Below are 27,943 nucleotides of genomic sequence, written 5' to 3'. Positions count from 1 at the left end.
CATAGATGAATTTCAAATAATTATGCCCAGTGAACAAAGCCAGACACAAAGCAGTATACTGTATATTTCTAGTTTTAGAAAATTCTAGAAGAATTTAAACTACCCTATAGTGACAGCAGACCAGTGGTTGCTTGGAAGCAAAGGGTCGAAGAGGAAAGAAGAGGAGGAGGGAGTGAAGAAATTCTTGAGGGTGATGGAAATGTCCTTTATCTTGGTTGTAGTGATGGTTTCATGGGCTTATGAATATATCAAAACTTACAAAATTGTACACTTTAAATAGTAGTTTATTGTACATCAATAATACTATGCAATAAATATGAAAAACAATATAAGACAAATTTTTAAAAATTTAATATTTATTTTTGAGAGACAGAGACAGTGTGAAAGTGGAGGAGGGGCAGAGAGAGAGGGAGACACAGAATCTGAAGCAGGTTCCAGGCTCTGAGCTGTCAGCACAGAGTCTTATGCGGGTCTTAAGCTCATGAACCTAGAGATCTTGACCTGAGCCAAAGCCCGCACTTAACCAATGGAGCCACCCAGGTGTTCTTGTAAGACAAATTAAGCCAAGGGCCTCTTCCCCTCAAGCAATTTGCTAGTTTAATTTACAAGTATTTTTTCTCAGTCTGTATGTAGCATGTATTTTTTATTCTCTTAACACTGACTTTCAAAGCATAGAACTTCTTAATTTTAATGGACTCCAATTTACTATTTTTTGTTTTTATGGTTTCATAACTAAGAACTCTTTGCCTAATTAAAGCTTGCAGATTTTTTTACTTAAAGTTTTCTTCTAGAACTTTTAGGTTCTAGTTTAATTTTAGGTTTTACACATAGCTCATGATTCATTTTAGATATTATTTGGGGGTTTATTTATTATTTGTTTTGAGGTATGGCTCAAAGTTCATGTTTTTATATGGGAATATTCAATTTTCCTAGCTCTATTTGTTGAAGAAACTATGATTTCTTCACTGAATTGATTTTGCGCATTTGTCAAATATCAGTTGACAATGATGTGTAGTTCTATTTCGGAGCCCTCTAATCTGAGGCTTGAGACACAGAGGATAAATAGAAAGCAGCAACCTAGAGCTTACGGTGGTAGCCTTTGTGGTTTAGAAAGAGAAAAACTGAATGTCAAGACTATCATAGTAGTGAGGGATTGACGGACCTGGATTTCAGGCAGAAAGGAGCTTCTAAGTGGCTAAATGAACATTCAGAGATTTTTGCCATCTCAAAGAACTAGGGACAAAAACAATTAGAGTTCAGAGCTCCCCTTCCCCACCTAAGGGAGAAAAAATTCTGGTAAACACTCAGACTTTTCACTGAGTTTCTTAAAGGGCTACCCAGGTAAGGAAAAGAACAAAAACAAAAAACTCATCAAAACCAAATCAAATCAAAACAAAAAAACAGAAATAAAGCAGCCCCGTCTCAATCTTAGCCAGGTGATCTGCCTGCCAGAAAAATACACTAAATTCCCTCTGGAGGAAGACGCATCATCCAGAGTCTCCATAATTTTTATGTACAAAACCCACTTTTAATAAAATTACTAGACATGCCAGGAAAAGATAAGCAAAAAACCAAAACCAAAGAGCAAATTGAGACCATAGAAACAGACTCAAAGTAAACAGAATATTGGGGGTATCAGGCATGAAATATTAAGTAACTGTTGTTAAACACACTCGGGAAACTAGATTACAAAATGTAGAATTTTAGCTAAGGATTACAGTCTACTTAGAAACCCAATGGACATTGTAGAACTAAAAAATACAATAAATGAAATGAATGTATCTGCAAAACAAAAATCAAAATCATTTGCACCAAGCATTTGGTGAGCTTAGCAACTGTATTTTATAAAAATAGATGGTTTCAAAAAAGGGTGGCTTCCAGAATTCTCAGAAAGGAGTGGCTTTCCAGAATTTTATGATTCCTATCTTAGCCCCACTTTCCCATCCCTACCTCCAAAGTGGCTGCTAAATTCTTCCACTTCATTTTGAGTGGAGCACTTCCAAAGGCCTGCAGGCTCTAGGAGTCTCGTTTCTTCTTACAAGAAGAATCATGTTATATTTCATTTCCTTGGGTTTTTTTCAAAGATGAATCCTTTTTTGGCATGGATCTTTCTTTTCATTATTGACTATCCCTGTATATGCACAAGGTACAGACCATACTAGACACTCAGAAAAGTGGCTATTGAATGAAAGAATAAATGATTAAATAAATAGTCAAAAGAGTCTTTTGCACTAATAAAAAAGAACTGTTTCAATTTTGTTTTAAATTTTTTGATCTGTTACTATTCTGGCACACACTGAAAAGTTTGTCTAAACTTTGTACAAAAATGAGGTTGGAAAATACCTTTCAACTATTTCATAAATGCCAGCTCAGTTGATTTCATTGTAATGAACAGATGTAATGATTTCTCATAAATTTCATTTGTGTAATACAATGGGAAATACTAGTCTTTTTGTAATTTTTTTCTTTCAAAATGGAAGAGTAATACAGATGCAGAACCCCATACAAATACTAAATACCCAGCTCAATAATTACCACAAAGTGAACTCATCTCTGGGAACACTAACAAGATAAAGAAACGGAATATCACCAGCATCTCGAATGACCTCATCATCCTCCCTGCCGACCACTACACCTCTCTTCTCCAGAGTAGTCACTTTATAACTTCCAGTTCCATAAATTAGTTTTACCTCTTTTAAACCTATGTAAATAGAAGCTACAAATACATATGTCTTTTATTTTATTTTATGATTATAATTTATTGTCAAATTGGCTTACATAAAAAACCCAGTGCTCATCCTAGCAAGTACCCTCGTCAATGCCCATCATCCACTTTCCCTGTCTCCCATCCCCCCATCCACCCTTAGTTTTTTCTCTGTATTTAATAGTCTCTTGTGCCTTACCTCCCTCCCTCTCTATTTGTATCTATTTTTTCCCCTTCCCTTCCTCCATGGTCTTCTGTTCAGTTTCTCAAGGTCCACATGTGAGTGAAAACATATGATTTCTGTCCTTCTCTGACTGACATTTCACTCAGCATAATACCTTCTAGTTCCATCCGCCTTGCTTGCAAATGGCATAATCTCATTCTTTCTCATTGCCAAGTAGTATTCCATTGAATATATAAACCACATCTACTTTACCCATTCATTAGTTGGTGGACATTTAGGTTCTTTCCATAATTTGGCTATTGTTGACTATTGATGCTGGGGGGGGGGGGTGCGTTGTACACATGCCCCTGTGCATCAACACTCCTGTATCCCTTGGGTAAATTTCTAGTAGTGCTATTGCTGGTCATAGGGTAGCTCTGTTTTTAATTTTGGGGGGAACCTTCACACTGTTTTCCAGAGCAGCTGCACCAGTTTGGATTTCCAACAATAGTGCAAGAAAGTTCCCATTTCTTGACATCCTTGCTAGCATTTGTAGTTTCCTGATTTGTTCATTTTGGTCACTCTGACTGGTGTTAGGTGGTATCTCAGTGTGGCTTTGATTTGTATTTCCCTGATGATGAGTGACGCTGAGCATTGTTTCATGTGCCTGTAGGCCATCTGGATGTCCTCTCTGGAGAAGTGTCTGTTCAGATCTTCTGCCCATTTCTTCACTGGATTATTCATTTTTAGTATGTTGAGTTTGGTAAGTTCTTTGTAGATTTTGGATATGAGCCCTTTATCTGATATGACATTTGCAAATATCTTTTCCCATTCCATCGATTGCCTTTTAGTTTTGTTGATTGTTTCCTTTGCAGTGCAGAAGCTTTTTATCTTGATAAGGTCCCAAAAATTCATTTTTGCTTTTAATTTCCTTGCCTTTGGAGATGTGTTAAGAAATTGCTGTGGCTGAGGTCAAAGAAGTTGATGCCTGCTTTCTCCTTTAGGGTTCTGATGGCTTCCTTTTTCATATTTAGGTCACTTTGCACAGATGACATGACACTCAACATGAAAAATTTGAAAGATTCCACCAAAAAACTCCTAGAACTAATACGTGAATTCAGTAAAGTTGTAGGGTACAAAATCAATGTACAGAAATCGGTTGCATTTTTATACACAAATAATGAAGCAACAGAAAGAGAAATAAAGAAACTGATCTATTTACAGTTGCACCAAGAACTATAAAATACCTAGGAATAAACCTAACCAAAGATGTAAAAAAAAACCTATATGCTGAAAACTATAGAAAGCTTATGAAGGAAATTGAAGAAGCCACAAAGAATTAGGAAAACATTCCATGCTCATGGAGTGGAAGAATAAATATTGCTAAAATGTCAATACTACCCAAAGAAATCTACAAATTCAATGCAATCTCAATTAAAATTGTACCAGCATTCTTCCTAAAGCTAGAACAAATAATCCTAAGATTTTTATGGAAGTACAAAAGACCCCTAATAGCCAAAGTAATAATAAAGAAGAAAACCAAAGTGGGAGGGATCACAATCCCAGACTTTAGCCTCTACTCCAAAGCTGTCATCATCAAGAGAGTATGATATTGGCACAAAAACAGACACATAGACCAATGGAATAGAATAGAGAACCCAGAATTGGACCCACAGGTATATGGCCAGCTGATCTTTGACAAAGCAGGAAAGAGCATCCAATGGAAAAATGACAGTCTCTTTAACAAATGGTACTGGGAAAAGTGGACAGTAACATGCAGAAGAATGAAACTAGACCGCCTTCTTATACCATACACAAAAATAACACGAAATGGATGAAATACATATATCTTTTAAAGTTACTTTGCAATATGGGGTTTCATAAGCTTATTTTCTCTAAAATGTTTTCTGAAAAACAATCTATCACTAATATTGATACATAGATATTTAGATACAGATATAGATAATAGTTTCCCAAATAAAATTTTTGTATACATAAATAGATATTTAGACACAGGTATAGATAATAACTTCCCAAGTAAAACTGTTGGCTGAGAGAATAAATATTGTAGCAGATTATATTATGCACTGCCAGTCAATGAGTATTGGTTATATCAGTCAGGGTCCCAAAGAGAAATAGAAAATACACTTAGAAGAGATTTTTAAAGGAATTTAATAACACAAAGCACAAGTGTAGGCAACATTTAAGGGAGCAGCAAGGGATGTGGAAGGGTCCAGAGACTTGCAAAAATGAACAGCATTTACCAACCCCAGATCTGAAAAGGTAAGGAGAGAAAACAGTGTCTTGGGAGTTTAATGTGAACTGGAGCCGCAGAAGAAGAACCTCCTGACAGGAGGTGTGCAGCAATAACCAGAACCAAGATCCTGAAGCAGAAGTGAATGAGCAAGAATACTCCCCAGCTTCTTCCTCTCCCCCACAGCTTCTGATGCGGAACCCAACAGGAGCCCAGAGTACCAGAGAACCCAGATGATGCAGTCCTTACGGTAATGTTCACAGCCTCCCTACCACTCCTAGAGAAAAGAAAACAGAGCAAAGATTAAGAACTTTATTAATTGAATTCAAATTGGTGCAGGAAAAATAAAACAGTAGAAAGAATTAATGAAACCTGAAATTGGTTCTTTGAAAATATTATAAAAATTGACAAACCCTTAGCTAAACTGATTGAGAAAAAAGAGATGAGACAGCCTAGATGAAGTGAACAAATTTCTAAAAAGACGCAAATTACTGAAAATGACTCAGGAAGAAATAGTAGTTAATGAAATGAGGGATTAAAAATGGAGAAAATAAAAAGTTGGTTTTTTGAAGTGATCAACGAATAGACAAACTCTACCTAATTTAACCAAGAAAAAAAAAAGAGGACTCAAATCACTAAAATCAGAAATGAAAAAAAGCAACATCACTACTGACTGTATAGAAATAAAATGAATTATAAGGAAATAATATGAAAAATTATATACCAGCAAGTAATTTAGGTAAAATAAATAAAACAAATAAATATAAAAACTACCAAACTGACTCAAGAAAAACTAAAACATCAAAATAAACCTATTACAAGTAAAGAGATTATGTTAGTATAAACAGCAACAACAACAACAACAACAACAACAAATCCCACAGAGGAAAGCCCAGGACCAGAAGGCTTCACTGGTAAAGACCATCAAACAAAAAATTAATAATTATTCTTTGAAAACATTTTTTAAAAATTGAAGATAAGGAAACACTTATCAACTTATTTTATAAGGCCAGTATTATCCTGATTACAAAACCAGACAAAATCATCACAAGAAAACTACAGACTAATATCTTATAAAGATAGACACAAAAATTCTCAGCAAAATATTAGCAAATTGAATCTGTAAAATGGATTCTATACCATGACTATATATATTAGTCTGGTTTATACAGAGAAATGACCAAACTCCCTTCCTCCCCACCTCTCTGTATACATATATATATAGTAAGCAAGGTGGGGACTCAGGTGAGCTGATATTGTAGTTCCAACCCAAAAGCCAGCAGTCTTGAGACTCAAGAAGAGATGATGTTTCAATTTAAGATGAAGGGGGAGAAAATGACTGATGTCTGAACTCAAATAGATAGGCAGGAGGAATTTCCTCTTACTTGTGGGAGAATCAGGATTTTTGTTCTATTCAAGCCTTCAACTGATTGGATGAGGGCCAATCTCATTAGGGATGGAAGTCTGTTTTACTCAGTCTACCTCTCAAATATGAATCTCATCTAAAAACACCCTCACAGTATACACAAAAAAATGACCAAATATTTGGGCACCCAGTGTCCCTATCAAACTTAGCCATTACCAAGTCTACCCCTTGTCAACCTGGTACCCATACACATCTCCTTAAACTAAGTTTAACCTCCAGATAAAGACATTAACGAGGTCATAATTTTGCCTAACATGATACAGGTGTCCTGTGTACAACGGAAAACACACTAAGCCCTTCCCCAGAAGAAGAGATAATGTCCTTGCATGATGCTTATATTTCTCCTTGATATCTTATAACTTAAATACTATGATGTAAAATTAACAATAATTGAATACTATGATATACAGCCAATACATCTTAAGTTACATGGTAAGGGAATAATAGAGAAAAGAACACACAAATACATTTTTAAGAAATAAGGAGGAAATACTCATTATAGTTACAACCCTTATTTCTATAACTGGTCATGTGGTCATATCTGTTATTTTTTTAACTACATTCTTCCACCACTCATTCTGTATTCCCTTTGCTTTCAGCAATCACCTCAACTGGTTGTGATTCTTTACCTGGTGGGGTGACCCAAACCTTTGTAGGTGTAAGATCTTGGGCAATTAGTAGTCCTGTCTGGATTAGATTATTGTAATCTCCCCTTGACCTCTATCACAGGGCATAGTAATACCAAGAGACACCCTAAGGAATCTCCTGTGTTCCTTCCTTCCCTCCTTGGTGAATTCGTAGTCTAATTTCCCCTTGATAATCAATATCAATCACTTTAGATAGCACAGTAACTCCCTTCTTTGTCTGTTGATCCAGAGACATGGGGAGTTCAAAGTGGCCAGGCAGCAGCCTTAACTTTCAGTTCAATGGAAGCATTGTTGCATTTCCCAGTGGGAGCATGCTTATCTTTGGAACTAAGACTTCCAGCAAAGCATAAGTTCATGGGAACAGGATGAAAAGTTTTGCTAGTGGAAGACTAGGGTAATAATGAGTGGTGGTTATTCCATTTCCACTCCTTGATTCCTGGACCCTGAAGCCTGGCTATGGGATAAATAGCACCATATATTAGTCAGTGATTCAGACCATATACAGCCTTTTGGAGAACTTTGTGCTAAGCCTGCAAGGTATTGTCACCTACTGGCACTGTAACTGAGTCTTCAAAAAGGGGATTCCACTATTTTATCAAGTCAGCTCTCTCAGGATGGTGAGAAACATGTTATGACTAGTGAATTTCATGAGGAGCATGGACCCATTGCTTCACTTTATTTGCAGCAGAGTGAGTTCCTTTATTAGAATGAATACTATAGGACACCATGACAGTGGGTAAAGCATTCTGTACATCCATAGATGGAAGTGTGGGCAGAAGCATTGTGTGCTGGGAAGGCAAATCAATATCCAGAGTAAATATCTATTCCAGTAAGAACAAAATCCTGCCCCTTCCAATGGTTGAAGTGGTCCAATATAATCATTATGCCTCCAGGAGGTTGGCAGATCACCCCAAGCCGTGGTGCCATATCAGGAATTCAGTGTTGGTCCCTGCTGTTGGCAGATTGGACATTCAGCAGTTGACAGAGCCCAGTTAGCCTTGATAAGTGGAAGTCCTTGTAGATGAACCCATGCATAACCTACATCCCTGCCACATGGGATATTAATAACCTCATTGAGCAATGACAGAGATGTCTGGGGAGAGAGGCTAACTGATATCCACAGAGTGGATCATCCTATCAGTTCTATTATTTAATTATTGATTATTTTATTATTAAAATCCTCCTATGTTGAGGTCACTCTTCAGTGAGTGACAAAATAAGACACAATATATTTATGAGATTTGTCTGTTCAGAGAAGCCTATCCACATACCTCTTCCCTAAATTTTCTTGTCACCGATTTTCTATCCATGTTTCTTCCAAGTCCTTGACCATCCAGCCAAACCATTGCCCACAACCCATGAATCAGTATAAAGTTGCATGTCTGGCCATTTCTCCTTCCAGGCAAAGTGAGTAATTGGGTTTACTGCTTGAAGTTCTATCCTAGAAAGATTTCTTTTTACCTCTGTCCTTCAGGGACCTTCCAGAAAGCTATAGCTCTCTGCTTTGGGGTCATTCCTGCAAATTGTGCAGAACCATTAGTAGACCAGGCCCAAGTCATCTTCTTCCTCTGCCAAATGGTTATAGGGAATTTCCCATGAGGACATAGATATAGGCAAGGAGAAAGAAGGCAGTGTAGCAGAAGTGGGGACCATGGGCATTTGGGCCACTTACTCATGTAACTTATTTGTGCCTTCAAGGCCTGATCAGGGCCGGTCATGTATATAACATTTATGTTAGATGATAGAATGCTGCTTTGCATGCCCACTTTTATGATTTGGTGGGTCACATAACACTCAGTTCATCATAGATACCTTAGATCACATGGTAACTTTGTGAGTCATGATTAAGAATGAAGTCTCTACTAAGGCCAAGAAGCAGGCCAAGAATTGCTTCCCAAAATGAGAACAGTTATCCAAGAGGATGGTAAGTCTTTGGCCATAAATACTAAGGGGTTACACTGAAGTTTAAACATAGAAACTGCCAAAAGTTCCAAACAGCATCCCTATCTGTCACTGACATTTTAAGTGCCACTAGGTCTTCTTAATCATATGGTCTAAGTAGCAGAACAGCTTAGATAGAAGCCTAGACCTATTTCAGAGCTTTCTTTTATTCTGGACACCTCTCAACATTAGCCTTGATCTTGGACTTCTAGTCTCCAGAACTATGAAAAATAAATTTCTGTGTTTATTTTACTCCTATTAGGGAGGTCATTTTATTTATCAAATTACGAAATAGCTTTTCAGATGCTTTTTTCCAAGACAATCAAAAATATTCAAGAAATGAAAATATTTCATTGCACCTTAACCAACTAGGTAAGCTGGTGAGAGATGTTCACAGTTCAAAATGTTGAGCTGTTCAGCCATAACTGTAAAATCATTTCATTTCAACTAAGGTATTTTTAGAAAAAAGCAAGTACAGCACCATTAGTCAATTCAAAAACACTAGATGAAAAAAAGCAGAATGTGCTAAAAATTTAATTTTCTGTTTTTTAAGCTACTAAGTCTACGGTATTTTACTGTGGCACCCTGGGCTAGCCAAGACAAGTTTTGGTACCAGGAGTTAGGTGCTGCTATAACAAATACCTGAAAATGTGGAAATGACTTTGGAATTAGTTAATGGGTAGAAAGTGGAAAATTTTTGAGGTACATGCCAGAAATATGGATGTTGCAAGCAATTCTGGTGAGATCTTAGAAATGAAGAACATGTCTTTGGAAACTGAAGGAAAGGTGATTCTTGTTATAAAGTGGCAAAGAATTTGGCTGAACCATATTCTAGTATTTTGTGGAGAATAAAATTTGAAAGCAATAGAGTTGGATATTTAACTAAGGAGATTTCTAAGGAAAATGTTGAAGGAGTGGCTTGGTTCTTTCTGACTACTTGTGGTAATATATATATATATATATATATATATATATATACACATCTCCATGTAAGGATCTGTTTGGAAGGCAGCCATATATAACCCAGGCAGAGAAACCTCACCAGAACCTGACCATGCTTGCATCCTGATCTTGGACTTCCAGAAAATAAACTTCTGTTGTTTAAGCTATCAAGTCCGTGGTATTTTGTTATAATAACACAAGCAGACTGGTACAATGACCAACTTAGATTTATCCTAGGAATGGAAGATTGGTTTAATATCCAAAGTCAACTAATGTAATACATCACATCAATAGAATAAAGGACAAAACCACATGATCATCTCAATAGATGAGAAAAAAAACTCTTGCCGAAATTGAACATCCTTATGATAAAATTCAACAACTAGTGGTAGAAAAAGCATCCCCAACTTGATAACATCTCTGAAAAATCCACAGATAACTTTATGCTTAATGATGAAAGACTATATACTTTCCCAAGAAAAGGATGTCCAGTCTCACCCCTTGAATTCATCACTGTATCTAGTGTTCTAGCCAGCAGTTACACAAGAAAATGAATAAAACACATGCCAATTTGGAAAACAGCAAAACTATTTATTTTTGTAGATGACATGATCATGTATATAGGATGTCTTAAAAATTTACTAAATAGGGGTATGTAGATGGCTTAGTCAGTTAAGTGTCCTACTCTTGATTTTGGCTCAGGTCATGATCTCACAGTTCACAAGATTGAGACCCGCATTGGGCCCTGTGTTGACAGCACAGATTCTTTCTGTCCCTCTCTCTGCCCTTCCCCTGCTCACTCACGAGCATGCACTCTCTGTCTCTCTCTCAAAATAAATAAATTTTTAAAAACTCATCTCTTAAAAATAAGAATTCACTAAATAAATACATAAATACATAAATGTATTAAGCTTCCAGGACATAAGATCAATACTCAAAAATGGATTGCATGTCTATATAGTAGCAATGAATATACTGAAAATGTAAGTAAGGAAATAGTTGCATTTGCAGTCAACAGAAGGAATAAAATACTTAGGATAAATTTAACAAAAGAAGTGTAAAACTTATAGCCTGAAAACTGTAAAATATCACTGAAATAAATTTAGAAGACCTAAATAAATGGAAAAATATTCTGCGTTCATGGATTGAAAGACTCGATATTGTTAAGATGTCAGTGTTCTCCAAATTAATCTACAGATTCAACAAAACTTCTATCAAAATTCTAGCTGCCTTTTTTGAAGAAATTGACAAACTGTTCTTACATTTCATATGAAAATGTAAGAGACCCAGAATAGCCAAAACAACCTTGAAAAAGAAAACAAAGTTGAAGGACTCACACTTTCTTGTTTTAAATCAATTACAAAGAGAAATATTTAGGTCAAGAGAAGAGAAGTGAGTCCAGAAATAAATTCAAATATTTATGGTTAATTGATCTTCAACAAGGGTGCCAAGACCATTCAATGGGAGAAGAATAATCTTTTCTACAAATGTAGCTGCACAATTAGATAACCACATGCAAAAAAATGAAGTTGGATCTCTACCTCACACTGTACAGAATAACTAATTCAAAATGAATCAAATATATAAGTGTAAGTGCTAAAACTCTTAAAGAAAACATAGGTGTGAATCTTTGTGACCTTGTATTTGGCATTGTTTTCTTAAATATAACACCAAAAGCACAAACATCCAAAGAAAAATTAGATTAATTGAACATCATCAAAACTAACAAGTTTTATGCTTCAAAGAATGCTGCCAATAAAGTGTAAGGATAGCCCATAGACATGGAGAAAATATTTGTAAAGGATATATATGACAAGTACTTATTATCCAGAATATATAAAGAACTCTTGAAATTCAACAACTAAAAATAAATAATCCAATTTAAAACTGGACAAAGTATTTGAATACATATTTCTCCAAAAACACCCCCACAAATGCTTAATTAGCACATAAAGTAACACTCAATGTCATTTGTCATTAAGGAAATGTTATTCAAAACCACAATGTGATGTCACTTTATACTCAGCAGAGTGGCTATTATCAAAGAAATGAAAAATAACAAGTGTTGAGAAGATGTGGAGAAATTGGAATCCTCACATATTGCTGATGAAAAGGTAAAATTGTGTGGCCATTTAGGAAGAGTTTCTCATTTCTTCAAAAGTTAAATCATAGAGTTACTATAGGACCCAATAATTCCAGTCCTAGCTATATAATCAAGAAAATTGAAAATATATATTCACACAAAAGCTTGTGCACCAATGTCCATAGCAGCATTATTCATAAGAGCCAAAATGTGTAAACAACCCAAATGTCCAACCACTGATGAACATATAAACAAAATGTGGTTAATTCCATACAATGGAATATTAGTCAGCATTAAAAAGGAATAAATTACTGATAACTGTTACAATATGGATGAACCTTGAAAACATGCTAAGTGAGAGAAGACAGACACAAAACGCCACATACTATGTGATTCTATTTTTATGAAAGGCCCAGGCTAGGCATGGCCATAGTGACAGTGAATGAAATAGTGGTTGCCAGGGACTGATGGGAGTAGTCACTAATGAGTACAAGGTTTCTTTGTGGATTGATGAAAATGTTGTGGAAATAGATAATGGTTGTTACTGCATAACTTTGTGAATATACTTTTAAAACCTCAACTGTACACTTTTAAAGGACATTTTATGGCATGTGCATTATATCTCCATTTTTAAAATACATTATTCTCTTAGTATAACTATATAATGAGATTTAAATAGCACATCCTAGAAAACACAAGTGGAGGCTGGCCTCATCATGCTCTCTCTTGGTGCTTCTATTGGGTTAAAATGCTCCTGCTATGTTCAAGTGATTTTGGAGACAAAGTCTCCACCCCAAACAAGTTATTACCTTCCCTGCCCCTCATCTTTCAGGACAGCTCTAAGGCTCACCTCTGGGTCCCTGTGATTAGGAGTGTGGTGAACCATTTATGTATCAACTCCCTTGTGCTCTGATGCTGGTGTCTTGGGAGCACGCCCATAGTGGTGACTGCAAGGAGAGAGACAGTCTCTGAAGTGATGAGCTGATCTCATTAGTATGGGGCAGAATAGGGCCTCATCTGTGCATAAGTCAGATGACTGTCATGAAGGGAACGGAGTGTATGCTGCATTCTCTCATTTTTTTCCTGGGAAGACACTGGAATGGTATCTGTCTGCCTTAAACACTGCCATTCATCTCAGCCAGATTTAACCTTTCTTCCCATACTGCCCTGTGAACAGGCCCATGCGTAACCTCTGGTATTGCTGGGAATGTGTTGTATCCTTGGGTTTGGCTATGTGGAAAGAAGGATGGGAGTCACTACAAAGTCTGTCTCGTTGTGGAGATGCTCATCATTTGTTTTGACTTCTAGAAAGAACAGTCTCTGGAATGAATAATGCCCTATATCTAGATATTTTAAGCTTCTAATAGTGCAAAAGAAAAGTTCATTCCTTAAGTTTGGGAAATCAGAGTTAGAGAAATTTCCTGAATTCTTCTAAAAGTATTTTCTTTCAGGGACTAACCCAAATCACAAATCAGAATCAAAGATTCAGAGCACCCTCAGAACTTATAGATTTTACCTCCCACTGAAACAAATCTATTAATTTTCATTTTTTCATGTTTTCTTATTCTGTCTTTTTTTAACTAGACCTTCATCTTTTCCATATTCTTCCTTTGATTTTTTTTTCTTCCTTTTCATCTCTAACCAAAGGAGAACCAAGAAGGCTTAAATGACTTACTTGCTATCACTGTGACCGCTGGTCTCTTCACTTTTTCAGCATTGTATTTTTGAAGAGTGAATTGTCAAAGTTAACTTTAGTCTCTATGACTAATAATACTGACCTTCCTCTCAAAGATGATGTGAGAATTAACACCTTATGAGTAATGCTTACAGGAAGAAAATTAAATTACCTAGATATTAAATGATCATTTAGGTAATATATAATTACTCAAAATGCCCTCAATGTATTGAACTCTATATCCAGATGTCACTATGCTGTCTCAGAAAAAACACTTCATCACGAGGCACCCCTAGCACGTATTTATAAGGCAGAGCTTTTCAGAATATCTGTCTTGGCTCAGCAAGGATCCCACAGGTCATTCTCATAGTAAGTAAGTAAACAATTGAGTCAGAAATAATTGGCCATGAAGGATACATTTTCTAATTCAAACTAATTAAAATGTATGAACTATGATTCACATGCTTTAGGAATGCTTTTAATAAAAAGTGTACTCCACCTATTTATTTTTACTTTTAAAGGTGGATCATCGACCTTTCTTTTCTTTAGTCAAGATGCATGAAAGCCAAGAGAGGTGAAATTGAAATCACCATGCAGGCATACCTCATTTTATTGTACTTTGCTTTACTGCACTTCACAGATACTGTGTTTTTTTGTTTGTTTGTTTTTTACAATTTGAGGGCTTGTGACAACCCTGTATTGAGTAAGTGCACTGGTGCCATTTTTCTAACAGTATTTGCTCACTTCATGTCTCTGTCACATTTTTGTATTTTGCACAATATTTCAAACTGTTTCCTTTGTATTATAGTTGTTATGGTGATCTGTGGCCAGTGATCTTTGATGCCACTATTGTAATTTTGTGGGGGAGCCACAAATCGTGGCCATGTAAGATGGCAAACATAAATGTTGTGTGTGTTCTGACTCCTCCACCAACTGGTCATTCCCCCATTTCTCTCACCCCCCTACGTAGCCTTCCTCTTCCCTGAGATGCAACAGTATTGATACTGGACCAATTCATAACCCTATAATGGCCTCTAAATATTCTAGTGAAATATAGTCTCTCACTTGAAATCAAAAGGCATTTCAAATGAGGAAGGCATATCAAAAACTGAGATAGGCCAAAAGCTAGGCCTCTTGTGCCAAACATTTAGCAAAATTGTGAGTGCAAAGAAAAAGTCTTGAAGGAAATTAAAAATGCTACTCCAGTGAACACACAAATGATAAGTGAGATAGTCTTATTGCTGATATGGAGAAAGTTTTAGTGGTCTAGATACAGGATCAAATCAGTCACAACATTCCCTTATGCCAAAGCCTAACCCAGAGCAAAGTCCTAACTCTCTTCAGTTCTGTGAAGGCTAAGAGAGGTGAGAAAGGGGCAGAAGAAAAGTTTGAAGAGTAGAGATTGGTTCATGAGATTTAGGGCAAAAAGCCATTTCCGTATCATGAAAAGTGCAAGGTGAAGCAGCAAGTGCTGATGTAGAAGCTGTGGCAAGTTACTCAGAAGATGTAGTTAAGATAATTTATACTAAATAACAGATTTTCAATGTAATAAAACAGCCTTAAATGGAAGAAGATACCATCTAGGACCTTCATAGCTAGAGAGGGGGAGTCAATCCCTGATCCAAAGCTTCAAAGGACAGACTGACTCTCCTATTAGGGGTTGATGCAGATTGCTGACTTTAAGTTGAAGCCACTGCTCACTTAACATTCAAAAAGTCCTAGGGCCCTTAAGAAATATGCTAAATCTATAGAGCCTGTGCTCTAGATGTGGAACAATAAAGCGTAGGTGAAAGTATGTTCTGCTTAGAACATGGCTTACTGAATATTTTAAGCCCACTGTTGAGACCTACTGCTCAGAAAAAAAAAAAAAGATTCTTTTCAAACTGTTACTGCTCACTGACAATACATGTGGTCACCCAAGAGTTCCTATGGAGATGTATAGTGGGATACATGTTTTCATGCCTACCAACACAACGTTCATTCTGCAGCCCATGGATCCAGAAGTAATTTTGACTCTCAGGTCTTGTCATTTAAGAAATACATTTTGCAAGCCTACTGCTGCCATAGATAGTGATTCTTCTCAATAATCTGAGCAAAGTAAGTTGAAAACCTTCTGGAAAGCTTTTACCATCTTTGATGCCATTAAGAACATTTCTGATTCTTGGCATGAAGTCATAATATCAATATTAACAGGAGTACGGGAGAAGCTTATTCCAACCCTCATGGATGACCTGGAGAGCTCCAAGACTCCATGAAGGAAGTCCTGCAGATGTGGTGGAGATGGCAAGAGAACTAGAATTAGAAGTGGAGCCTGAAGATGGGACTGAACTGCTGCAATCTCATGAGAAAACTAGAGCGGATGAGGAGTTGCTCCTTATGGAGGAGCCAAGAAAGTGGTTTCCAGAGATGGAAACTACTCCTGGCAAAGATGTGAGGAGTCTTGAAATGACAACAAAATATTTAGGATATGACATAAACTAGTTGATAAAGCAACAGCAGGATTTGAGAGTATTGACTCTAATTTTGAAAGAAGTCCACTATGGGTAAAATGCTATCAAACAGCATCATATCCTACAGAGAAATTGTTCATGAAAGAACATGCCAATCAAGGTGCAAACTTCACTCTTGTCTTCTGTTTTTAAATTGCCACAACCACCCCAACGTTCAGTAACAGCCAGCCGGTATAGTCAGCAGCCATCAACATCAAGGCAAGACCCTCCACAGCAAAAAGATTACAACTTGCTAAAAACAAAGATGATGATTAGCATTTTTAGCAATAACGTATTTTTAAATTAAGCAATATACATTTTTGTAGACATAACACTTTTGCACACTTAATAGATTACAGCATAATGTAAACATAGCTTTTATATGTACTGGAAAGCCAAAAAATTCATTTGACTTGCAGTGTTGCAATATTCACTTCATTGTGGTGGTCTAGAAGTGAACATGCAATATCTCTGACATATATCTATATAATATGCCTATATAAATCACTGTTTCCTCCTACTGTATTTCTCTCTTTTTTTTTACCATATTTTATAGCATAGTTTCTCACAAAAAATTACGAAAATTCACCACTTTTCTCTGTAGAGACAGAATAATTTCCTGTAGATAATATTCAATGTGATCTATCTTAAGAAAAGGAATTGATATGTCTGCACATTGATATGTCTTGCATGGGCAATTGGCTTATCAGGCAATACATTGTCATTAAAATTTTCATCTATTCAGGACAGCTTTGTATCCCTAATTAAAGGCCAATGCTTTTACATTTGAAATGACAGCTCAATTTACAAGAAAAGGCTTTACGTGGCATTTTCAAACCCTCAGCTTTTCCCCTAAATTGTAATTGTACCACAAATTCATCTCACTTTCTGAACCTTTTGCCAACTCCAAAACTTCTCTATGTGAGTTCTTTAAAGGTCTGATTAACAACGTCTCCACCCCTGTAAAAAGTTTAACATCAACTTAGGGAACAATGAGTCATCATTGCTAATAAGCATTAATGCTAGAGTTGATTTATGGTTTTATCCTGGGGCCAGTTCTAAATGGAACTGTATCTACATAATACCACAATCAATTGAAGAGTTCAGGAAGAAGTTAATCTTTTGGTTATGTTTCCCAAATTCTTCTTTATTCTTTTTATGGAATTAAATGCTTTGATTGAATCATACCAACTAATCATACCAACTAGTTCTAATCATTTTATTAAATATTTGTGAAAAATAATGATAAGTTTGAGATGATAACATATTTTTGCTGATTCAAGAAGACTTGCTGTATTAAACTGATATACCAATGGAAGGAGAGAAAAATGTACTGTAAAGTTTTAAGTTTTTCAGACATCACCAAATGAGAGTGATGAGTTCAGTGACATTGTCCTATCCCTTCAAAGTTTTCTTTTCCAAGTTAAATTCTTTCTTCTTCTTCTAGCCAAACCATCATTGTTTTCCCATTTATTTTGTGCTTTTGAACATGGTAGTAGGATGCATGGCTTTTGCAACTACTTAAATCCAAATTTTTTAACTCTAAAAATGAGTATAATCATACAAAGCAACAGTTGAGGTGATAGTGTTTATGTTTCTTGACACCTGCAGGTGTTGATGTTGTAACAATGTAATATGAATGGTGACTAAGAGCTCCTGTATTCTCTGAATACTTTTACTTTACTTTATTTTTATTTTTGAGAGATAGAGACAGACAGAGCATAAGCAGGGGAGGGGCAGAGAGAGAGATGGAAACAGAATCTGAAGCAGGCATGGGGCTCAAACTCATGAACCATGAGATCATGACCTGAGCTGAAGTCAGCTGCCTCACCCAGGTGCCCCATTCTCTGAACAGGTTTAAAGAGATTTCAGCCTCCTTCTTGTGGGCCCAGAATGTTTTCAAAAGATCTCTTAAGAAAATCAGCTCTTTAGTTATTAAAAAAAAATGGAAAGACCAGAATGTCTGAATATCTATCCAGAAGTAGTTCAAGAAAGAACTGGGCTTTGGGGATGTGGGGTGTGGATTTTGCTTTGCAGGGGATTAGATATGGGGTTCAAACTACAAGAAAGAAAATTTTCAGTATTCCAGAAAAGAATCATTGGTATATTAAGAGAACAGATTTGAGAAATAGCAGATCAAGAATTATTGATAAGAAAATAAAAGCAGAATGATAATATTATATGGAGTTTATATACATGTAGAATGTGAAGTTTGTTAAGTATTTCTATATATTAATTCAGTCCATCCTCACAACATACTTGTGGAATAGTTGGGGCAAAATTTGTGCTTTATGTTTGAGAAAAACTGGTATTTGGGGAAGCTAAATAATTTGTCCAAGATTGCATGTCTAGTGTCTTATTGAATCAGGACTTGAACTTGTGTCTTCTGATTCTTGAGAGTGATTGTTCTGTGCTTTAGGAAGGAAAACAGAACTTCTGCTTGCCATTAGCTGATTTCCTGGAAATCAGAAGATAAAAAAGAAAGATATTTCTAACAGTTTGCTTTAAGATAAATTGTTGTCTTTATACATTAACACAGACAGCCCAGTCACTTGGTCAATGAGAATGCATTGGTCCACATATCTGGCTACTTCAATCACCTAATTTTAGTCAGGTGAAGACTGAACCCCCAGGGAAGAGGGATCTGCTTCTAGAGCTTCATTGGATTGTCCTAAATCACCTGTGTAGTATCATTACTGTCACTTCTTACCTACAACTCTGTTCCAACAGCTCACCCCAGTGAATGGGTAGGAAATGAAAATTGGAAGGGAATGGGTGAGCAGGGAAAAGTGAGTGAGTGTTGGGAGACCATAAGCTCAGAGCTCACTTCAACCTCACAGAAAGATGATGAGCTACTTACCTGTTCCTAAAATTCAACCTCTCTATAATGTTAGGTTTGAGAAAAAAGAATTGGTGCACTGAAAACGGAGACATGGTTTGGGGGAGAACTGAGGTAGGCAGGTTTGGTTATTTGTTTACTTGTTCCCAAAATTAGCACTCATACACACTGAAGGAAGTGGGGTCCTTTTGCGTAGTTACATTTACTATCTATGGCTTTCCTCTAGGTTAGTGAATTTAAGAATCTGAATGAAAACAGATGACAGGATTCTGAGGTTGGCATAAGGTTTTTCCGCTTAGCTCAAACCCTTAAAGAATGAGCTCTGGTCTGGATAAGAAATGAAAGGGATAAAGAAACAGATCTTATTGAAAATGAAAAGTAATTTGAACAGTTATCCCATGGGAGATACCACTTTCAAGGACATATTAAACTCTCTGGGGTACCATGTGTCATTTGGTGGGGAAAAAGAAGTAATATACCAAATTTTTGCATAATTAAAATTATAGACAATGAAGTTTTACCACATCTTGTTAGCTGAAGATTTTCAGAAAACCATGTGAAATCATCTGGGCAGGGGGCTTTAGTAGAGAAGTTTCAGAAACCCTAAATAAAAAGAAACCAGTAATTTCTAGAAGGAAAACAGTTTTGTAGGAAGCAAGGATTATCCAAACCCAGATGCTAATGAAAACTGATAGCTCAAGTGACTTCTGTTTGACAAAGAGATTGTCACTGTTGACAGGGATGACTGGCAGGGTGGAGAAAATGAGGGAAAAATAATGCTTTGCAGAAAGACTTCAGAGGAAATTTGACACCTTCAAAACCACAGGTGTGAAGTTCAGTGAAACTGGTAAGTAAAAGTTGGTGTTGTTTTTCAGGGTCTGATACTCTATATACTTTTAGTTCAAAATTTAGGAGTCTGAATAGACTATGTGAGAGAAGTTGGAATATGGAAGGCCAGGAACTGAGGGGTCAGAAGATTGTTTTCTGCCCCTAAGTGTCCTTAGACTTTTTTCTTACATGTGTTCTATAGTACTCACTAGAACTCTAAGAGGACAGAGGAGCTGCTTTCTCTACCAAGCCAGACTGTTTCAAATTCCAGGCTGCAGTGGGCTTTCTAATCCAGCTCTCAGTGGTCATTTGTCGTGTGCCTGAGCTTGATGTGTATGTGTAGATATAAAAATGTTTTAACACATGATCCTTGCCTTCTAGGGTTATGAGTAATCAATGAATTCAGCCTGAAGATGGATTATTCTCAAATAGAACTAACAGTAAAATGTAAAACATAAATATCAAATAAGTAGTATAAACCCTAATTTTTATAGGAATTCAGAGGTAGGAGCTACCGGAGTTGGAGAAGCCTTTTTGGGAGAGGTGGAAGTTGAGTTACATCCTTAACACTGAGTAGATTTCAGATAGCCTGGATGAGGATCGGGGTAGGGGATAGGGGGATGGATTGTGAAGAAATGGTGTAAGATATGATGTAAGAAATGGGAGGGACATTTCCCAAGGAGCAAAGATGCCACTGGCACAAAAGAACAAGGGATTAAATTAAAAAACCCTGAGATGTACCATCTGAAACACCAAACAGTGGCATTTGTAATAATTACTCTTGTGGGCTCTATATGCTAAGCATTTGGGTCTGCTGAGAATATAAACAGTTAAGTGTTTTAAAGGGGAAAAGACTGACCCAAAGTGAATAAGAAGATGGGCTCTTGGAGCTCTGAACCTAGGGTCTAACGCTGGCCCTGCCATTCTTTAGCAACATGGTCTCCAACAAGTCTATCTCTTCATGCCTCAAGCTCCTAATTTTAATTGGGGTTAATGTTAGTATCTAATTCATCTAGTAGTTGTGAGACTTAAGAAAGAAACTATTTAATATTCTTATCATAGTACTTGGACCCAATAAATCTTAATGATTAATTTTGTATTAATATAATCATAAATAATCATAATAAAATCTCAAAGCCAAGCAACATTATTAACGTCTTAACATGCACATGACCACAGAGGAGATCATCTCTAAGAGTGGATCTTCACAATCTATTATTGTTTTCTGATTTCCAAGAAGGATAGAGAAAAGAAAACAATAGCATTTTTTTTTCCTCTGACCCACCTTCGAAGTACAGGAGTCCCTGAGTGGTCATGAGGATCCTGCCATATGCTTCTGCTTGGAATCACGTTGCTTCCCCTGGTGCTGAGGAGGAAGGCACTATATTCTCACAACTTGAGCAAAGATGGAGGAGAATGCTTCCCTGAATTTCCGTTATGCTACAGATAAGCTTAGTAACCAGTGTCCTCTATTTATATAGTTCACATTAAGCTGTTTATTTCTTGCCTCTCATTTTAGCAGGGTAAGCAAGTCAAGGCAGGCCACTTTCTAGTAGATTGTGAGAAGATAGATCTCAGCTATAGCTTGACTTGTGGGTCTGATGTGGAGAGAAGAGAGTCAAAAGGAAATATTCTTGTGGCTTTCTATATGACTGAGAGGCAGCAAGGCTGTTGTTTGCTAGGGCAGCCAATTAAGAAGAGTGACATTCTGGCCACCAAATGTTAATAGGCCTAAGTGGAAGTGCGGTGACCAAAGTTGAGTCATAACTTGAGAGGAAACCAGTCTTACCCATGTTTTTTTGTTCTTTGGTGGAGACCCTTAGTAAGCTCTTCGAAGACAGTGGCTTTCTACAGAGGAGAGCGACAGTAACCGTTGGCCACAGCAAATGGCTCTTCTCACCCTTGTGTCGGAACAAGAACCAATTATGAGAAGCCTGGGTTTGGCTCACTTTTGGTGTGGTTATTGTTGGTGGGAAGGTTACTTATAGGTTTTTTCATTTATTAATGCATTTGGTCTCAGACAGGCTCTCAGAACCTTCAATGTTTGCGAATGTATTGGTCTGGCTAGCTCTGTCCAGGTTGTTAACAGTGCAAACCACTTTTGCACTCCTAGGAGAGAATCTCCAAAATCCCCTCTCTCTCTGGCTTGAGGTCATGTGAGGGATCCACTAGCAACTCTTTGAATATGAAGCTTGGGTGACTTTGCACCATTCTTGAAGAGTCACCTAAGACTTAGAGTGTTTTATGACTTCTCCACAGGTTCTACCCAACAACGGGAATAGAGGGCCTCTGTTTCAATCCTAGAAACTGCAGCTTTGTCCCAGGTTTATTCTTGGGGATGAGAGTAATCTGAACTCTTTAAACTTTGGGGAGAGCCCAGTGCCTATGCCAGAACAAATATGCAATTGGGACCAATTCTACTATGGAGGCAATGAGTTTTATGGGAACTGAAATAAACAATGTCTAACACTCCTCCGTCCCAAAGTAAACAATATGGTGTTCCTATTGTCATGTTAGCACAAGCCTGACCTCATTGTTTTTGTTACTCTTACACTTATTGATGTTATTTTCTAATTTGTAGATATTCTCAGAATGTAATTTTCCATGTCTGCTTACATTTCTTATGCACATAAATCTTGCCTGGTGTTTGGTTTCAATTAGTTTGCTGTATGAAGCATCATTTACAACACCTGTTGTCACTTCTTCTTAGGAACTTGGCTCAAAATCAGATTCATGTTGTAGATGAGACCTAAGTAGCTCTTTCCCAGTTCCTTCAAGCAACCCTCTGGTAGCGTGCTTGCAGGCTGGAAACCAATACCTGCCCATCATAAAGAAGCCTCTTTCCATGGTGGAAGTGCCAGTAAGCACACAGGTAGATTGTTATTTCTAGGAATACTTGCACATCTCTTCTCTTGCCATATAGCAAACTAACTTCTTAAAGGGAATCACTGGGAAACAATACCGTTTTGTACTTCTTTCATGTTTTCTATTGTGACAAGCTGTTACATAAGTCAGCCTCCAGAAATTTGCTAGGTGCTCTCTTTAAGTGTAGTAGCAGCTGATTGGTCGTTCTTGACATGAATCAGAGATTCATTTGAGTAGCTTACATCCCTATCACCAGCAAAATCCAGCTGTTGTTCTGCTTCCCTGTTAGAAGGTAACTGCCAATCTCTATACACTTTAGAAGAAAAATCTATTGGGTAATGGATTGGGTTCCAAAGTTTCAAAAATAGAACTTAAAAAAATAAGACAAACAAATGGCCATTCTCATTCTGTTATCTAACTCAACTCAGAACTGGCAAGTAAGGCTAAGAAGCCTAGAGATTTGGAAAAAGGGACCCATGTACCTGGCAGGTTCTATTCCATACTCAGGGAGAATGACCAGGTATTTCAGTCAAGGGCATGATGCGTGGGATTTTACTGCTGCAGCACATAGTTCATAAATAAGACCTTTATGGTAAATCGTTTCCCAAGTAGGGTTTGCTTTTCCTCCTTAAGTAAAAATAGACTTAAAAAGATCCTTCCTCACAATGGTAAACAACCCTCTGAAGGAAAAGTCATCTAGATAACCTCTATAAAAGACCTTTCTAATTGATTCCACTCTGGTTCTAATGAAATAGTGCAACAAAGTTAGAAAGAAAAGTCTGGACTCAAGTTTTATCAAATGTATAAATGCTCTTAGCCAAAGGAGATGACCTGGTGGGGATGGGGAAATACAAAGTGTTTTCATGCTTCTGGTAAATATATATTTTTTAAAGCTACTGTCTCTCATTATTAAGCTACTGCCTCCCAGTGTCAAACTCATCCTTCTGTCCTCTGCTTTGGGTTGCTGGGTCTCTGCAAAACACAATTACCTCTAGTTCTCTGTTAGGTTCTGCCTACAGGAGATGCTAATGGGAGATTAGAAGCTTAGAGGAGGAGAAAGCTTATCTTCCTTCCTGCTACCACTGAGCTCAGATTTGCTGGCTGTTGGTTTGTTTGTTTGTTTGTTTGTTTGTTTGTTTTTCTCCCCAGTATCACCTGGCAACATTTCTTTTCCCAAGCTATGGCAGTTCATTCCAATAAGCAGGAGGTGATACTAGTGTGCAGTTTTTCAAAACTTGTAGAACCTGTCCCATGCCACCCCCTCAGAGACACTGTCTCAGTTGGCAGAATCCTTAGGTGTCTGGGCTAACCCCACAGGCTCTGCTAAGGGGCCATAGATACACAGCAGGAGCCAGCTGCCACCTCCCAGTGGGAGGTCTGAGTCTACCCTCCACAGGGCTCATTTTCTAAGGTCTGAAGCCCAGCACCTTTAAAGCCATGCTCCCTCCTTAGACATTTCAGTGTTGGGTCCATTGGGACCCTTTCTCCAAGCTTCTGGTCTTAATAATTTTTATCTCTTCCTTTTGCTCTCCAGTCCTACAGGTAGTAACTATGCTATTTCCATAATAACTCAGTGTTTCCTTTGTACGTGTTCAGTAATTTAATACCTAGCAAATAATTCTTTGTGTTCTGTTTAATAAATTCTCTTCATTGGTTTAATTTGTCTTCTGACTAGTCCTGAAGTGATAAAATAACAGTCTTTTTCATGATCTCAGAGTTGTCTCACTTGGACACTGACTAAATCTTGCAAGGGGTACCTGAAGCCAAGGTGAGAATGGTGTTCTTTGGTTAGGAATACCTTATTGCTACTAACTCCCTGGGCCTCAAAGACTAGAATTTAGTATGAGTTCTTATCCTGGGCCCCCAAAAATGTGAGAGGTCTACTTACCAGCTTAGTTAGCCTTTGCATAGATGGAATGAGGAAAGTCTTTCCATTTTTAATTGATAAAGAAGACTTACAGAGCCTCTATTTCTCTCATTCAAAGTTTCTATGGAAAACTCAAATGGTCATCAGAGTTCTTTTCACTCCAGGCGCCAGATGTTACAGAAATAAGAGATCGGAAAGATTTATAGCATTAGGCAAGGGAAAAAGGTTGATGGGATTAAGTCACATAATTGAAGTTCTCAATGTTAGAAACCCCTTTTATAAGCTGGGACACCTAAAGGCTTGGCAAATATCCATTCCCGTTAGCCATCTGCATCACTATTGACTGTGTGTATATATATTGAAGGATTTAATGAATCATAGACGTGATCACTGCATGGAAAAAAAATGTGTTGTGCCTAGCATACTCTTTTTCATAAAGAATGCAATATTGGGAAATGCAAACATGTGGAAACAGGCCACAAAAATGCAGCAAATTAGTCCTTATTATCCACTCATTCACACAGGAAAGATTTAAAAGGTAATAAAGTCCTACGTTCTTAAAATTGGTACTTTAGCCTCACTATGTTTGGAGTAAAGTATATAGTGCTGGATAACCACTGTGCATCTAAGCATTTAGTTCAGCTTTTAACTACCTTTCAATTCAAGAAGCGTTTCAAATCATGCTGTCACCTGTTCCCAAGTTTTCCTCTGCAGATTACCATCCCAAGCTACCTCATTAAAATGAATGAAAACAAATAGGATTATCCAAGTGAATTGTCACTATTGCTATTATAGAGTAAGAATGTTTTGGCACCATTCAATAAAGCTACAATTCTAAGCTGTAAGTGTAATCCATGGAAATTCAGATGACATCTCAACTCATTAGTTTGTCTGTTCCATATTTGTGCTTGTGTTTGGAATAAATGATAATGTAGTTCTCCACACTCACAGCATCATAAGGGTCATTGTTTTCTCTAATGAACAATGATACTATTCTATGATTCCATTATCCTTGTTTGTCAAGTACTCTGTTTATTGTAATTTCTGAGCACAATGGATAATCCTGTTATTTTAACCATAAACATTTGTTCTAAGTTCAGTATACCTCTTGTGTGATCTAGCCTAATTGAGAGAGAGAGAGACACACACACACAGAGAAGGAGAGGTGGATTGAAGGTAGAGATGCAGAGACAGAAGCAGAGACAATTAACTATCAGGGGAAAAAAAGCACAGGAATTTATCTGCCTGACTCAGGGCACCCCAAATCAACTTGGGTGAGTTGCTACAGAATATGAACCGATCTTTAGAAAGCAGTTTAAAACACTGTGCACTTCAGTATGGTCCACAACTGCATCCCCAGCTTTCCATCTGGCCATTCTTCAGCCAGATGCACAGGAAACTGAGAATCAAAAGCAACCAGTGTGGTCACATGTAAATAGCACATCTGACACTAGGGTAGTGTTGGCTTTTTAGCACAGGACTCACCACTAGAGTGACAGAGACCCTAAAGAGTGAACAGAAAAATGATGATTTCTGAGAAATCAGAACATACACTGAAGTTACGGTAGAGGAAAGTTTGTTGTCAGTATAGAAAACTCCCATTTAGGTCCAATAGTAGTCTGGGAAATAAAGCTAAATTGTATGACTCTTTCTTTAAATAGTTCATATGATGATGTTTCTGCCTTTTTAGTGCTGGGAGATACAACATTTTCCTCTCCATTGATGTGCCTCCATTGGTTGTGTTCTTACAACAAAATCTCATCATTATCACTGGGAACATTGAGTAAGGTAAAGCCAATAACAAAATGAAGAAACTCAGGTGAAAGTGGGAAGGCATAAGGTAACAAGTGTTCCTTTAGACGGCCCTTACTAGCTGTGTTATATTAGGCAAATTACCTACCATCTTTGAGGCTTAATATTTCCACCTAAAAATAAGTACAAAACACCTATCTTATAGAGTTTCTGGGTTGATTGACATGAGATAATCTTTATAAAGCATCAAACCCAGTGACTGGCATACTCCCTTCTCTCCTTTGTTGTGCTTCTAGGCATCTTACCAGCTTTAAAACATTTTGGCTTGAAAATGATAAAATCACATAACCTATGTAGAAAATTTTAACTGTCTTGTTGGCCAGGTTAACTCAGATCAGGGTGAAATGGATTGGATCCAGAAAATGTTGGGTTTCCAGGCATTTTGGAAAGGCTACCCTGGGGTCAAGAATTCATCTCCTTACCTGAGTTATGTACCCCAGTTCCTGCCTCCTATAGACTGGAACCCCAAACTGAAAGAATTTAAAGATGGTGGAGCATGGAGAAAAAAAGATTATGTGATTTTGGAACAAGTACATCACATTCTCTGGGCCAAGATGGAATATACAGGTTCACCCAAAGTTAAGTCTGGATCCCTGGGGCACCTCTTGAAATTATAGTGTTCCCAGGGGCTTTAGAATTAATATGAAGTTCCTGGCATTATACAGCCATGGCTGGGGTGACTATATGACCTGATATTCCTGGGATGGTCCAGAATTATGTGTGTTCTTTCAGAATAATTATCAACAATTCCCCTTTTGTTCTTCACGATGTCACAGCTTGCATGATATATTACATGGTTTTCATTACCACAAAGTACTCAGAAGATATTAAGTCCCCAAGTATAAGTCACTAATAAAAAGAATTTATATTGGCCTCCCAGTGCTCTGCTATTGCTATTGCTTCTAATAAACACACATTTTCAGGAAGCTTATCCGTGAATAACACCTGAGTACATAGTAAAGAATTATTGAAGACAGCCATATAGAAGAGTTTTAGATGTTTGATAATCCACTTCTTTGGGGGCCATAATTTATATAACATGATTCATTTATTTTCTTTCTTATTCTCAAACTATATAGTTTTTCATATACTTCTAAACTCTGCAATCAATTGACTTATCTTTTTGTCCTTGAACACTTATATTTATCTAATTACTGTAGCCTTGTAATGTCTTTTTATTTCATAGGGTATATTTTTCTCTCACCCAACTTAATTCTTAGTTATTAAAAATTGCTTGACCACACTTGTAAATTTATATATAATCCATTCTTTACTGAAACAGCAAGTGGTAGACTCTTATTTACACTTTGCAAAGTAGGAATATCAAAGGCCTATAAAATTTTTTCCACCAGTCTAACCTGTTCTGCCTTAGGATCTCAGGTTTAACTGAACACCTGGATTTGATTTT

At 37.1% G+C, this 27,943-nt stretch overlaps 1 pseudogene; it reads left to right on the top strand.

Moving 5' to 3' along the window:
• The window catches only part of LOC115295298, a 58,713-nt pseudogene extending 31,561 nt beyond the window's left edge, over positions 1 to 27,152 (top strand).
• The last annotated feature ends 791 nt before the right edge of the window (positions 27,153 to 27,943 follow it).

The sequence above is a fragment of the Suricata suricatta genome, chromosome 7 (assembly GCF_006229205.1).
Source record: "Suricata suricatta isolate VVHF042 chromosome 7, meerkat_22Aug2017_6uvM2_HiC, whole genome shotgun sequence".
NCBI classification, from domain to species: Eukaryota; Metazoa; Chordata; class Mammalia; order Carnivora; family Herpestidae; genus Suricata; species Suricata suricatta.
The sequence above is the reverse complement of the archived record's forward strand: the minus strand, read 5'-3'. Positions and strand labels throughout refer to the sequence as shown.